The 13,505-nt window shown below is 41.9% G+C and overlaps 1 long non-coding RNA gene across 1 annotated transcript in view; it reads left to right on the top strand.

Moving 5' to 3' along the window:
• LOC127483289 (uncharacterized) overlaps positions 1 to 11,736 on the top strand; it is a 37,383-nt gene extending 25,647 nt beyond the window's left edge. The window contains exon 3 of the long non-coding RNA XR_007909436.2: positions 11,605 to 11,736. This is a non-coding gene — a long non-coding RNA (uncharacterized lncRNA). The remainder of the gene's footprint in view (positions 1 to 11,604) is intronic.
• Positions 11,737 to 13,505: the final 1,769 nt, after the last annotated feature.

Below are 13,505 nucleotides of genomic sequence, written 5' to 3'. Positions count from 1 at the left end.
ACATTATTCACTCATGGTCAGACATATACTTACTTGGTATGTGAGGATTCTGAGTAATAAAGTTAATGAGGCAAAATTGTATGTGCTACTTACCCTACCAACAGAGACCATGTTCTTTTTTTGAACATTTAACTAGGCTATAGACAAAACTCTTCTCACCACCAAAACGCAGAAATTGTGCAAGTTATGTAGTCTGAAAACTAGATTAAAATTTAATTACACCAATGTTGAAAAAATCAACCAACCAACCAATAAACAAAACCTTAGCTAGCTATTATCTCAAAGAAGACATTAAAAATAAAATTGTGGACTTTTGAGAAAGCTTCATACCAAGATTTATAAAATGCTCTCGTCTGTGTTCTTAGATAAAAGCCTATGACAGTTTTATAGAATGGTCAAGTGTCGCTCCCCCTCTTCGTGGAGGAACGACACAGGACCCTGCGCTGTTCTTTTGTCTGCTCGGCCCTCCCCGGTTTGCTGCTGGTTCTTCCCGGGTTGGCTACTGTCCCTTCCACCTCCGTGGAAGGGCGGTTCCCCCTGCCACTTTCCCCACTTCCGCAGGGGAGCGGCACACCGCCGGCCGGCTCTCTCGGGGGCTGCACAGGTGTTCCTTCAGATAGATGTTCCCCTTAGATGTTCCTGGTGCGTGCCGTCTCTCTCCTCCCTTATAGTCCTCTTCCGCCAATCCCAACTCTGCTGCCCACACGCCGAGTACGCTGCTCTCCTCCAATCAGGAGCAGGATCAGCTCCTGGAGGTCATCACTCAAGTTGGCAAGAGGCAGCTGCGTAGAAGCTGTTTTCTCCTCTCCCAGCGCCATATTGTGGGAGAGCAGATGCATAGAATAAGTCTTAATTCCAGTAACTTAGTCTAGTCCCGGTTGCTCCCCACAGTCAAGGACAAGACACATGCTTGGTGGCAAAACAGATACAACCAAGTTTGTTGTCTGGGTAGCTTGTAAGTTATATTTAACCAACTACAGCGTTATCTCTTCTTTACATTGGCTTTAAAGAGAATTGCTACTCCAGTGGTTCCATACTGTGCTCAACCCTCTGCCTGAAAGACAATCCTTGATTGCCCAAAACTCTGAGACTCAGAGCTAGAGTAACTCACTCATTAATGAAAGGCCGCCCGACTGCAGATCACAATTGAGCCTCCCTGGAACAAGCTGACGCTCTTCCTAGGAAAGAGGGAGGAAGAGAGTGTTCTCTTTTTATTACTTTTTCAGGGCAAACAATGTGGGTCCAGAATGAAATTCAAGCACAACATTATTTTGCTTTGATTTAGGATACAAAGGACAAGCTTCTTTCTAAGTTTTACGAACAAATAAAAGGGAAATATGTATCATTTATCAATAGAGAATCTTAAAGAGGTGTGAGCAGAAGGCATGTTTACTCCTCTTACTGTAGATATTCAAAATTTATCAGAGAATGTGCCCAACCCTTGGCATACTTTGCTTAAGAACAATAGAAAATAAAAGCTGTCCATCACATCCTGTTCCTATAAGAAGATTTCAAAGAAGCTGTGATACAGTTGTGCCAGGCAGTTAAAATAAAAACTGGTAAAGATGAGAACCAGGTCCTGTTGGGTTTCTGCAGAGGACGTTTTCTAGGTGAGATTTAGTGATCTACATAGAAGTAGATTGGGAATTGTGGTCCTTGTCTTTTATTAAAGCTTAAGAAAAATTCTGAATGAGATGGGAAGGCAGGAGACATAGAGGAAGGCTTCCTTTTTCCTTCCTGTAAGAAATGCAGTTCAGACAACTATTGCTGAATGAGGCCAGATACAAACACAGTAAGATAAGAGAGCTCCTTTCTCCTTTCAGGAAACTTAGAAGATCATATAGGGAAAAATCAAATGAATCCTTTATGAGAAGCTTAGGAAAGCATAATCAGTGTGATTGGGAAACATCTGTGAGGGAGACAACATTATTTGGACAAGAGGTGTGTGAGGTTAAAATAATTCCAAGTGGAGGAATGCCTTTCTGGAAGGCACGAACCGTGGGGCATGGTTAGGCTGTGCAGAATGTATGAAAGGAGGTCTCTAGGAAAGGAACCTTGAAAATTATGTAAGATCCAGATAAATCTTAAATTCTCATCTGTATTTCCAAGATGCATACTCACTCTTGCTGCTTTTTTAAGGTTTTTATTTATTTATTTAATTTGTTTGAAAGACAGAGGAAAAGAGAGTGAAGGGAGAGAGAGAGAGCGAGCGAGCTCTCCTATTGCCTAGTTCACTCCCCAGGTGCCTGTAACAGCTGGGAATGGGCCAGTCTGAAGATAGAAGCCAAGAACTCAATCCAAGTCTACCAGGTGGGTAACAGGAACGCACTGCTTGAACCATCAGTGCTATCTCCCTGGTCTGTCTTAGAAGGAAACGAGAATTGGGAGTGGAGCTGGCACTTCAATTTAGGATCTGGGTGTCCCAAGTGGCATCTTAACTGCTATGCCCAATACCTGCTCTGGACACTTCTGATCAGCATACTTCTGGAAGCCCTACCCACAGCAATTAGGCAAGAAAATGGCATCCAAATTTGAAAAAGTGAAATTGCCTCTGTTTGCAGATGATATGATTCTGTATATGAAAAACCCTGAAGATGCCCCCTTTAGAACTAATGAACAAATTCAGGCAAGTTTCAGGATACAAAAACCAATGTACCAAAGCCAGTTGTAGTTCTAAACATTAGCAATTAATTACCCAAGAAAGAAATCAAAGAGTGAGTATTTGGCTTAGTAGTTAACATGCCCATGTCCAATGCAGGAGAAACTGGGATCAATACCTAGCTGGCTCCTGAATCTAGTGCTAACACAGACCCAGGGGGCAGGGGGCATCAGTGATGGCTCAAGCAGTTGGATTCCTGCCACCCACCTAGAAGACCTGGATCGAATTCCTGGCTCCCAGGCTCTGGGGAGTGAGTCAGCATATTAGAGCACTCCCCCCCCCCACCCCACCCATCAAATACATAAGAAATGTTTTAAAATCAAAATATTTCCATATTTAATTCAACTTAAATTTCAATATTTAATATGAATAAATGTAACAAAGAAAGTAAAATGTATATACTGAAGACTACAAAATATTGACAGAGGAAATTTTTTAAAATAGTAAAGTTATCTTGTGTGCATGGATTGGAAGAATTAATATTGTCAAAATGTCTATATTAACCAAAGATGTGTATAGATTCAATCAAAGTCCAAGGACATCTTTCATAGAAATAGAACAAACATTCCTAAAATTCATATAGAACCACAAAAGGTTTGGCATAGCCAAAGTAATCTTGAGAAATCACAAATCTGGTGGCATCACGTTTGTGATTTCAAAATAAATTACAAACCTAAAATAATCAAAACAGCGTGGTATTAGCATAAGAACAGAAATAGGCACCAAGGCTGGCATTGTGGCACAGCGGGTTAAGCTGCCTGCAGGGGACACCAGCATCTGTATCAGAGCAGCAGTTTGTACTCTGGTGGCTCTACTTCCAATTAAACGTCCTGCTAATGTGCCTGGGAAAGCAGAAAATGTCCCAAGTACTGGGTCCCTGCCACCCACATGGGAGACCTGGATAGAGTTCCTGGGTCCTGGCTTCAGCCTGTCCCAGCCCCAGTTCTTGCATCCATTGAGGGAATGAACCAGTAATGAAAGATCTCTCTCACTCTCTCATTCTGTATCTGCCTCTCTCTGTCACTCTGCCTTTCAAGTAAACAAGTAAATCTTTTTAAAAAAGACCAGTGGACAAGTAAATAAATGAAATTTATTATTCACAAAGTGAACAAAAAGCTACAGCTTAAAGGAAATGATGGGAACATCTATGGAAACATCTAGCATCTACTGAAAACAAAGTGTTTGTGACAGTTGCCTTAAACACAAGAAATTCTGAAGAAATCAAACATTCAATCAAAATATGCACACTACATATGGTTCTCAGTGAGATATGTACCAGTAATATTCCTTGAAATCTCAGTAAACTCTTGTTGATAGAGAAATATTTGAAGTAAATAATTTCCTCAGAAAGGTTTTATCTTGATAGAAATTATGAAAACAACTCAAAATTTTGTTAATATATTAACATTTTGGAAAACAATGCATATTTATTGTTGAAATAGCAGAAAATACTGATAATAAAAATAGCAAAATACAACTACCCAGAGATAACTATGAATAGTAACTTATTTACTTCCAGAATTTTTTGTACAAACAATTTTATAGGATTAATACTGTTTAGCACTTTTGAGCTTTATGTCACAATGGTTATACAAATTATTTAATATGTGAAACTGTTTTTATTATATGGATGTATCATAACTTTTGAACAATTGCATAAGAATCTGTATTCAAGCCAAAATTAAATATTCTTGGTCTTTAAAATCTTTTAATTTGATTAATTTAGTCTCATTTCCTTATTTTTAGAGGCTTATTTTAAAATGTAAATATTTTATTAGTTTTTCCAGGATTTAAAAAAAATATTTATTTATTTATTTTTATTTGAAGGAGAAAGAGAGAGAGAGAGAGAGAGAGAATGAGATCTTCCATCCACTGGTTCACTCTTCAAACTCCTATAGCTTCCAGGAGACTGGGCCAGGCTAAAGCCAGGAACCAGGAACTCAATCTAGATTTCCCACATGCATTGCAGGGACCCAGGCACTGGAGTCGTCACTTGCTATTTTCCACCCTGAGGATGATCAGGAAGCTGGATCCAGAAGCAGAGCCTGGACTGGAATCCAGATACTTCAGTATGGCAGTTATTTGCTGAAAATTTCTTTGGTAGATAATTTTTTTTCATTTGAGCCCATGTCTTCTACTACTAATGGTATATATATGGTATCCTATATGGTATATATATGTGAATAAATACACAGCATGAGACTTCAAAAGTTTATGGACAAGTGAAATTAAAGATACATCTATTTGGAAAAACCCTGCAAGATATAGGTACTGGTAAAGACTTTTTGGAAAATACCCCAGAAGCACAGGCAGTCAAAGCCAAAATTAACATTTGGGATTGCATCAAATTGAGAAGTTTCTGTACTGCAAAAGATACAGTCAGGAAAGTGAAGAGGCAATTGACAGAATGGGAAAAAATATTTGCAAACTATGCAACAGATAAAGGGTTGATAACCAGAATCTACAAAGAAATCAAGAAATTCCACAACATCAAAACAAACAACCCACTTAAGAGATGGGCCAAGGACCTCAATAGACATTTTTCAAAAGAAGAAATCCAAATGGCCAACAGGCACATGAAAAAATGTTCAAGGTCGCTAGCAATCAGGGAAATGCAAATCAAAACCACAATGAGGTTTCACCTCACCCCGGTTAGAATGGCTCACATACAGAAATCTACCAACAACAGATGCTGGCGAGGATGTGGGGAAAAAGGGACACTAACCCACTGTTGGTGGGAATGCAAACTGGTCAAGCCACTATGGAAGTCAGTCTGGAGATTCCTCAGAAACCTGAAGATAACCCTACCATACAACCCAGCCATCCCACTCCTTGGAATTTACCCAAAGGAATTTAAATTGGCAAACAAAAAAGCGGTCTGCAGCCTAATGTTTATTGCAGCACAATTCACAATAGCCAAGACCTGGAACCAACCTAAATGCCCATCAACGGTAGACTGGATAAAGAAATTATGGGATATGTACTCTTTAGAATACTATACCGCAGTAAGAAACAACGAAATCGGCCGGCGCCGTGGCTCACTAGGCTAATCCTCCGCCTAGCGGCGCCGGCACACCGGGTTCTAGTCCCGGTTGGGGCGCCGGATTCTGTCCCGGTTGCCCCTCTTCCAGGCCAGCCCTCTGCTGTGGCCAGGGAGTGCAGTGGAGGATGGCCCAGGTGCTTGGGCCCTGCACCCCATGGGAGACCAGGAAAAGCACCTGGCTCCTGGCTCCTGCCATCGGATCAGCGCGGTGCGCCGGCCGCAGCGCGCCGGCCGCGGCGGCCATTGGAGGGTGAACCAACGGCAAAGGAAGACCTTTCTCTCTGTCTCTCTCTCTCACTGTCCACTCTGCCTGTCAAAAAATAAAAAAAAAAAAAAAAAGAAACAACGAAATCCAGTCATTTGCAACAAAATGGAGGAATCTGGAACACATCATGCTGAGTGAAATAAGCCAGTCCCAAAGGGACAAATACCATATGTTCTCCCTGATTGGTGACAACTGACTGAACACCAAAAAGGAAACCTGTCTGTTGAAGTAAAATCGACACTATGAGAAACGGTGACTTGATCAGCATAGCCCTGACTGTTAATGAACAACTTAATACATTATCCCTCTTAGTAGTTTTTTTGTCTGTTCTACTTAATATGACTGGTTTAATTCTGTAATTAATACACAGTTATTCTTAAGTGTTGAAATTTAACTGAAATGTGATCCCTGTTAAACATAAGAGTGGGAATAAGAGAGGGAAGAGATGTACAATTTGGGACATGCTCAAGCTGACTTGCCCCAAATGGTAGAGTTAGAAACATACCAGGGGACTCCAGTTTAATCCCATCAAGGTGGCATGTACCAATGCCATCTCACTAGTCCAAGTGATCAATTTCAGTTCACAATTGATCATAATGAAAGGACTAAGAGTCCAAGGGAGCACATAAACAAGTCTAGTACCTGCTAACACTAACCGATAGAATAAATAAAGGGGAGAGTGATCCAACATGGGAAGCAAGATACTCAGCAGACTCATAGAATGGCGGATGTCCTAAATAAACAGCACTCTGGCCTCAGAATCAGCCCTAAAGGCATTCCGATCTGGCTGAAAAGCCCACGAGAGTATTTCAGGCATGGAAAGCCAAGACACTGTGGCAAAAAAAAAAAAAAAAACCCTAAATGAAAGATCTCTGTGAGTGAGATCCCAGCGGAAAGAACAGGTCTTCAAAGAAGGAGGTACCTTTCTCTGAAGGGAGGAGAGAACCTCCACTTTGACTATGACCTTGTCTAAACAAGATAAGAGTCGGAGAACTCAAGGGGCTTCCATAGCCTTGGAAACTCATGACTGGTGCATAGGGAGATTACTGATGCCATAAACAGGAGTGTCAATTTGTAAAGTCAACAACAGGAGTCACTGTGCACTTACTCCTCATGTAGGATCTCTGTCCTTAATGTGCTGTACATTGAGGCTTAGTGCTATAACGAGTACTTAAACAGTATATTTCACTTTGTGTTTCTATGGGGGTGCAAACTGTTGAAATCTTTACTTATTGTATACTAAACTGATCTTCTGTTAAAAAAAAAAAAAAGAAGAAATTATCAATTCCCAACTTGACTCTCGCTGGGATTAAACATGACAATAGGTCTGATCTGATTTCATCATCATTTAAAAAATCATCTATTATTTTTCACTTTATGTTTCTGTGTGGGAGCAAACTGTTGAAATCTTTACTTAATGTATGCTAAACTGATCTTCTGTATATAAAGAGAATTAAAAATGAATCCTCATGTGAATGGAAGGGGAGAGGGAATGGGAAAGGGGAAGGTTACGGGTAGGAGGGACGGTATGTGGGGGAAGCCATTGTAATCCATAAGTCGTACTTTGGAAATTTATATTCATTAAATAAAAGTTAAAAAAAATGGACAAGTGAAATTAAAGATACGTCTATTTGGTATAAAAAATTTGAAATGTATGCATAGTTTTTCATTTTCCATGAATGTTTTGGAGGCCACTCATATAATCCTAACATCTCTGGTACTTATTTACATATACAGAATGAGGTAGGAACATGATCAAGTATCACAATATAAATTACCTATCTGTCCTTTTTGTATTGATTAAAATGTCAACTTTATCATATACTAAACTCTTATAAAAATAATCTTGGGGCTGGCACTGTGGCATAGTGGCTAAAGCCGCCGCCTGCAGTGCTGGCGTCCCATATGGAAGCCAGTTCGAGTCCCGGCTGTTCCACTTCCAATCTGGCTCTCTGCTATGGCCTGGGACACCAATAGGGGATGGCCCAAGTCCTTGATCCCCTGTACCGGCATGGGAAGACCCTGAGAAAGCTCCTGGCTCCAGGCTTCAGATCGGCACAGCTCCGGCTGTTGCGGCCAACTAGGGAGTGAACCAGTAGATGAAAGACCTCTTTCTCTCTGCCTCTCCTTCTCTCTGTGTGTAACTCTGACTTTCAAATAAATCTAAAAATAATCTTAAAATGTTTTATTTATTTACTTTAGTGGGAGAGAGAGAGAGAGAGAGAGAACATTGGTTCATTCCCCAAGTGCCTGCAGCAGCTGGAGCCAGAACTGGAGTCAGGGATTGAATTCAGTTAGTCCTGACGTGGGCATACCAACCAACAGCCCAACCACTAGGCCAAATGCTTGTCTGTCTTACTGTATTTTAAATGTTTGTAGCACCTGAGCTGTTGGGATTTTCATTGTTATCATTTCCTTGTAATTTGGACTTGAGACCTTTCTCAAGTCATAAACCAAGGTCTCCACTCTAGGAGAATCCTGACTAGGGAAAAGGTAGGTGCAAGTGTGTTAGGTGAGACACAATGAGGGAATGAAACCAAATGTATAAACAGAATAAATTTAGTACTCACAGTTCCAGTGGGTTTCAAGCAGAGGCTGAAGGCAAGTTAGGAGGCAGCAAGAACTCAACCAGTAGATGAGGAGCAAGAGACAACCTGTGGGACCATGCATTTATTAAGGCCCATGGATGTTATCCCTTAGGTTTTCCTGGGAGGAAAGACATAATTGTTGACAATTATCAACATTTGATAAAAAATATAAATGCACAAATCCAAGAAGTTTAATAAACCTCAAGCACAAACTATATGGGGAAAACTACAGCAAGTATACATAGTCACAATGCTCAAAACCAGTGCTAAAAAGAAAATCTTAAAAGCAAAGAAGAAAGAAAAAAGATAAGAAAAACAGCAGATGTATTGTTGTAAGTTCTGCAAATTAGTAGAAATATCTTTAAGATTCAAAAAACAATATCTAGACATAGATCTAGAATACCATGCCCAGTGAAAATATCTTTTTTTAAAAAATGTTCATTTATTTATTTATCTTAAAGGCAAAGTGAGTGAGAGAATGAGAGAGGGAGGGAGACAGCGAGGAAGAAGAGGAAGAAGGAGGCAGAGGAGGGAGATGAGGAGGAGGAGGAGAGAGATCTTCCATCCATTAATTCACTCCTCAGTTGCACAACAGCCAGGGTTTGGCGAGGCAGAAACCAGGACCCAGACATCATTTGGGTATCCCATGTGGGTGGCAAGAAGCCTAGTACTTGGGCCATCATCAGCTACCTCGTGGGCACATCAGCAGGAAGCCCGATCTGAAGTGAGAGGTAGCCAAGACTCAATACATGTACTCCAATATGGAATGTGGGTGTCCCAACTGGTGGCTTAAAATGATGTGCCACCAGGCCTACTTCTCCCTCAATATCTTTCTAAAATGAGGGCAAAATGAAGACTATATTCAGCCCTAAAGGCAGAAAGCATTCATTATCATCAGACCTACAGTACAAATACTATTAAAAAAAATTCCTTCAGGCAGAAGGAAATTCCAGAGTGGCAGACACAAGCTCAATGGCTGTGTTGGGGTGCGGGAAGACAGGAAAGGGTTTGAATGGTGGAATCACAAAGGTACACGAAATCTTTGTGGAATAATAGATGTGTTTATTATCTTGCTTGTGAGCATAGAGTAAAGCTTATCAAATTGTATACTTTGTATCTATACAGTTTATTATACAGCAATCACAGTTCCAGAAAAGCTTTTTGAATGCACCTTGTGAGGTTGGCCAGGGAAATTTACATTACTTCTCTCACAGTTTCCACGCTGGCTTTATTCAGCTATATTTATGGTCTCAAATAGGACAAATTAAAAAAAAATCAACAGAACTTTACACCACAGTAGGAACACCTTTGATTAATAGCACTGAGTTATCTTTCTAAAACATTGTAAAGTTAAACATGTAGAAGGCAACCCTCCTTACCTCCTTTATAAAGGAAACAAAATTATTTATTTTCATATGTCAGTTAATATTTAAAATTTACCTGGATGACAATGCAGTTTGATTCATGCAGACATAAATGATGGATAACTTGGCCGGCGCCGTGGCTCAATAGGCTAATCCTCCACCTAGCGGCGCTGGCACACCGGGTTCTAGTCCCGGTCGGGGTGCCGGATTCTGTCCCGGTTGCCCCTCTTCCAGGCCAGCTCTCTGCTGTGGCCAGGGAGTGCAGTGGAGGATGGCCCAGGTGCTTGGGCCCTGCACCCCATGGGAGACCAGGAGAAGCACCTGGCTCCTGCCTTCGGATCAGCGTGGTGCGCAGGCCGCAGTGCACCAGCTGTGGCGGCCATTGGAGGGTGAACCAACGGCAAAAGGAAGACCTTTCTCTCTGTCTCTCTCTCTCACTATCAACTCTGCCTGTCAAAAAAAAAAAAAAAAAAGATGGATAACTGTTGTAGTTGATTTCTCAACAATGTTGCAGTGGATTCGTTTCTGAGAGGAGGAGCGTGGTGGGGGTAAGAGGCGCGGAGTCACCACACAGACCACAGACCCCATGAGTCGGGTGAAAGCAGGCTTGAGGCAAGCAGCCCGCAGACTCGTTTATTTCAGTTGGTACAACATCTTATATAGCCAAGACCAGCCAATCCGGTCAAGGGGCAGTCTATGCCCCAACCAATCACAGCCTGTTGTCAGGCAGTTTCCAAAGCCTGTTGCTAGGCAGGCTCTGTTTGCCATGTGAGTTTCAAAGCCATCCAATCACAGCCTGTTGCCAGGCAGGCTCCATTGCCAGGTGAGTTTCAAAGCCATTCCTGAGTAACTGACGCTGGCTTGCCAGCGGCCATCTTGGCATGGCCTTCTCATTCCACCACAGATAACAGGAGTCTTCTAAAAGTTCATGCAAAATGCATACAAAAAATTATGTGTGGATTTCAAAATTTTTGCACCACCACAATAAACTTGCCTTTTGATTACATTTTTCCACAAACCCTTGGACATATTCTCTTATAAGACCCCTTCAAAGAGTAAGGAGTATAAAGCTAAAAGGCAAGGTGAAAATATGTCATAATTTTAGTGAGATCCTGATGTTTTGTGTTTTCAGAAAAATTAACATTAACTCTTCCATTAATTCTTAAAATTGTACTGATTTGGATAGTAAACTATAAGGTCACATACCACAGCTGGTTAAGACAGGAGGTAGATGACTCCAGAGATGGAGAAAAGAACAGAAGGAGAACATGAGAGACACAAAGTCAAAGTCTTCTGTGTGTCAGGGTTGCCTAAATCGCCTGTGATATAAATTCATCTACAGTAGGGTATGAGTCATTGGTGGGAATGGTACTAACTCCTATTATGTTTTACGTCATGTGAAGAAATTCACACTACAGTGACAGAAAATGAAGAAAACACACAAAGCAGTAGACATAACAATAAAGAGAAAGTGAGCACTGAGGCCAGGTTCCTGGGTCTACTTGTTACTGAGATCCAGGTGCCTTTGGATGGTTTGCCCTTCCTTGCATTCTTGGAGTTAGCATATTCTCTGGTCTTTGACACTTCTTGTTATTGAATCCAAAGCATTCCATTATTCCTTCTTTATAAACTAAAGGTCCTTCATCTGGGAATTACTCTTCCCTGAATCCATTTTTTTTTTTCAGGGGACTGGCTCTGTCACACGCTGGTTATGGGAATGAGAACAAGACCCCAAGCTGGCCAAGCACAGCAGTGTGTCCTTCTATGCACAGGGAGTGGCTCTGGGAGGGTCACATGACCCAAGATATTCTTTTGGAGTTCTTCTTTGGGAATTTTAAGAAAATAATCTTAAGGGCCAGTGCTGTGGCATAGCGGGTAAAACTGCCACCTGCAGTGCTGGCATCCCACATGGGCGCCAGATCGAGTCCCGGCTGCTCCACTTCCGATCCAGCTCTCTGCTATGGCCTGGGAAAGCAGTGGAAGATGGCCCAAGTCCTTGGGCCCCTGTACCCATGTGGGAGACCTGGAGGAAGCTCCTGGCTCCTGACTTCGGATCAGCACAGCTCCAGCCATTGCAGCCAATTGGGGAGTGAACCATCGGATGGAAGACTCTCTCTCTCTCTCTCTTTTTGCCTTTCCTTTTCTCCGTGTAACTTTGACTTTCAAACAAATAAATAAATCTTTAAAAAAAAAAAAAAGAAGAGAAAAGAATCTTAAAGAAGGAGGTTTTCTCTCCACTCTTGCGGGAGGGGGGTGGCAAATACACATGGAGAGGTGGTGAAAAGACACTGGTGGTGTGTTTTTCTTCCCTCACCATCTCAACAGACCATCCACAAGTGCTGCAAGTTAGTTACTGGTCTACTTTACTTTTTGCACATGAGGAAATTGAAACTGAGCAGGATCCAGTATCATTTACAAGGGTTAAAGAGTGGAAGAACAGGAATTTAAAGTCCAAACCGACAGCTCTCCCACCATACCACCTTGCTTCTCACAAGAAAGTTCATTTTAGGTAAACAAACACAGTTTGTAATATATACTGGGTGCTGTTCTAGAAAGAAAAAAAAAAACTGTCCTTGTATGACCCATATCCTAATGAAGACTTTTAGGGAGGAAACAGAGCAAGTTGTTTACGTAAGAAGTTAGCAGTAAGTGCTGAGAAGAAAATATAATCAGGAAGAGGTCTAGAGGTTCCTGGAAGGGGACACACCTGCAATTTCAAGGATTCTTCCAGAATATTCCATTTCAGCATGGACTTGACAGAATTGGAGGAGAGACACCAGGCTGCCTGGGCAAGGATCATTCCAGACAAAGTGAACAATAGAGCTGGGAGTCTCCCAGGCTGGCTCGGGATTAGCAAGGGGACCAGAGTGGACAGAGCACAGGGAGCATGGGAGGGAAGATAGCAAAGGAAGGAACTCGGAGAAATAATGGAGGTGAGGCAGTGTGAGTGCTGAGGCTATTTTGAGGAGATTCTGTTTTTAGTCTGATTGCAATCGAAAGCCACAGGAAGGTTTTGAGGCGTGGCATGGCCTAGTCTGATTATAAATGAGTTATTCTGTCAGATGAGAACAGACTGTATATTATAGTGAGGCAAGGTTAAGAGTGGGAAGCAGAGGAGGCAAGAGTGAGTTAGGAAACAAGCACAGGACAGCTGGAGAATCTCTTTGTTAGTCTGCTAAACAGAACAGCACAGACTGGGTGGCTTATGAACAGCCGTCATTTATTTCTCACAGTTCTGTAAGCCGAGCAGTACCACATGGAGGCACCAGCAGGTGCAGTATCTGGTGAGGTGCTCCTCTTGGTCTGTAGACGGCTGACTCCTCACTGTGGTCTTACATGGCGGAAGGGCAGAGGAGCTCTCTGGATTCATTTTGTACAAATGCACTGATTGCATGCATGAGACAATCTGCCCTCATGATCAATCAACATCCAGTCCTCCCTCAAACACCATCACAGTGGGGCTTAGATTTCAATATATGAATTCTGGGGACACAAACATTCAATCTAGGGGTAGCTTTGATGCTAATTTGGAATGGAAATGCAGAGGAAAGGAAGAGCAGTGTTAATGGCAGCAGCTGGAAGAGTT

The sequence above is a fragment of the Oryctolagus cuniculus genome, chromosome 8 (genome assembly GCF_964237555.1).
Source record: "Oryctolagus cuniculus chromosome 8, mOryCun1.1, whole genome shotgun sequence".
Taxonomy (NCBI): Eukaryota; Metazoa; Chordata; class Mammalia; order Lagomorpha; family Leporidae; genus Oryctolagus; species Oryctolagus cuniculus.
Note: the sequence above shows the minus strand (reverse complement) of the source record. Positions and strands in the feature narration are given on the sequence as shown.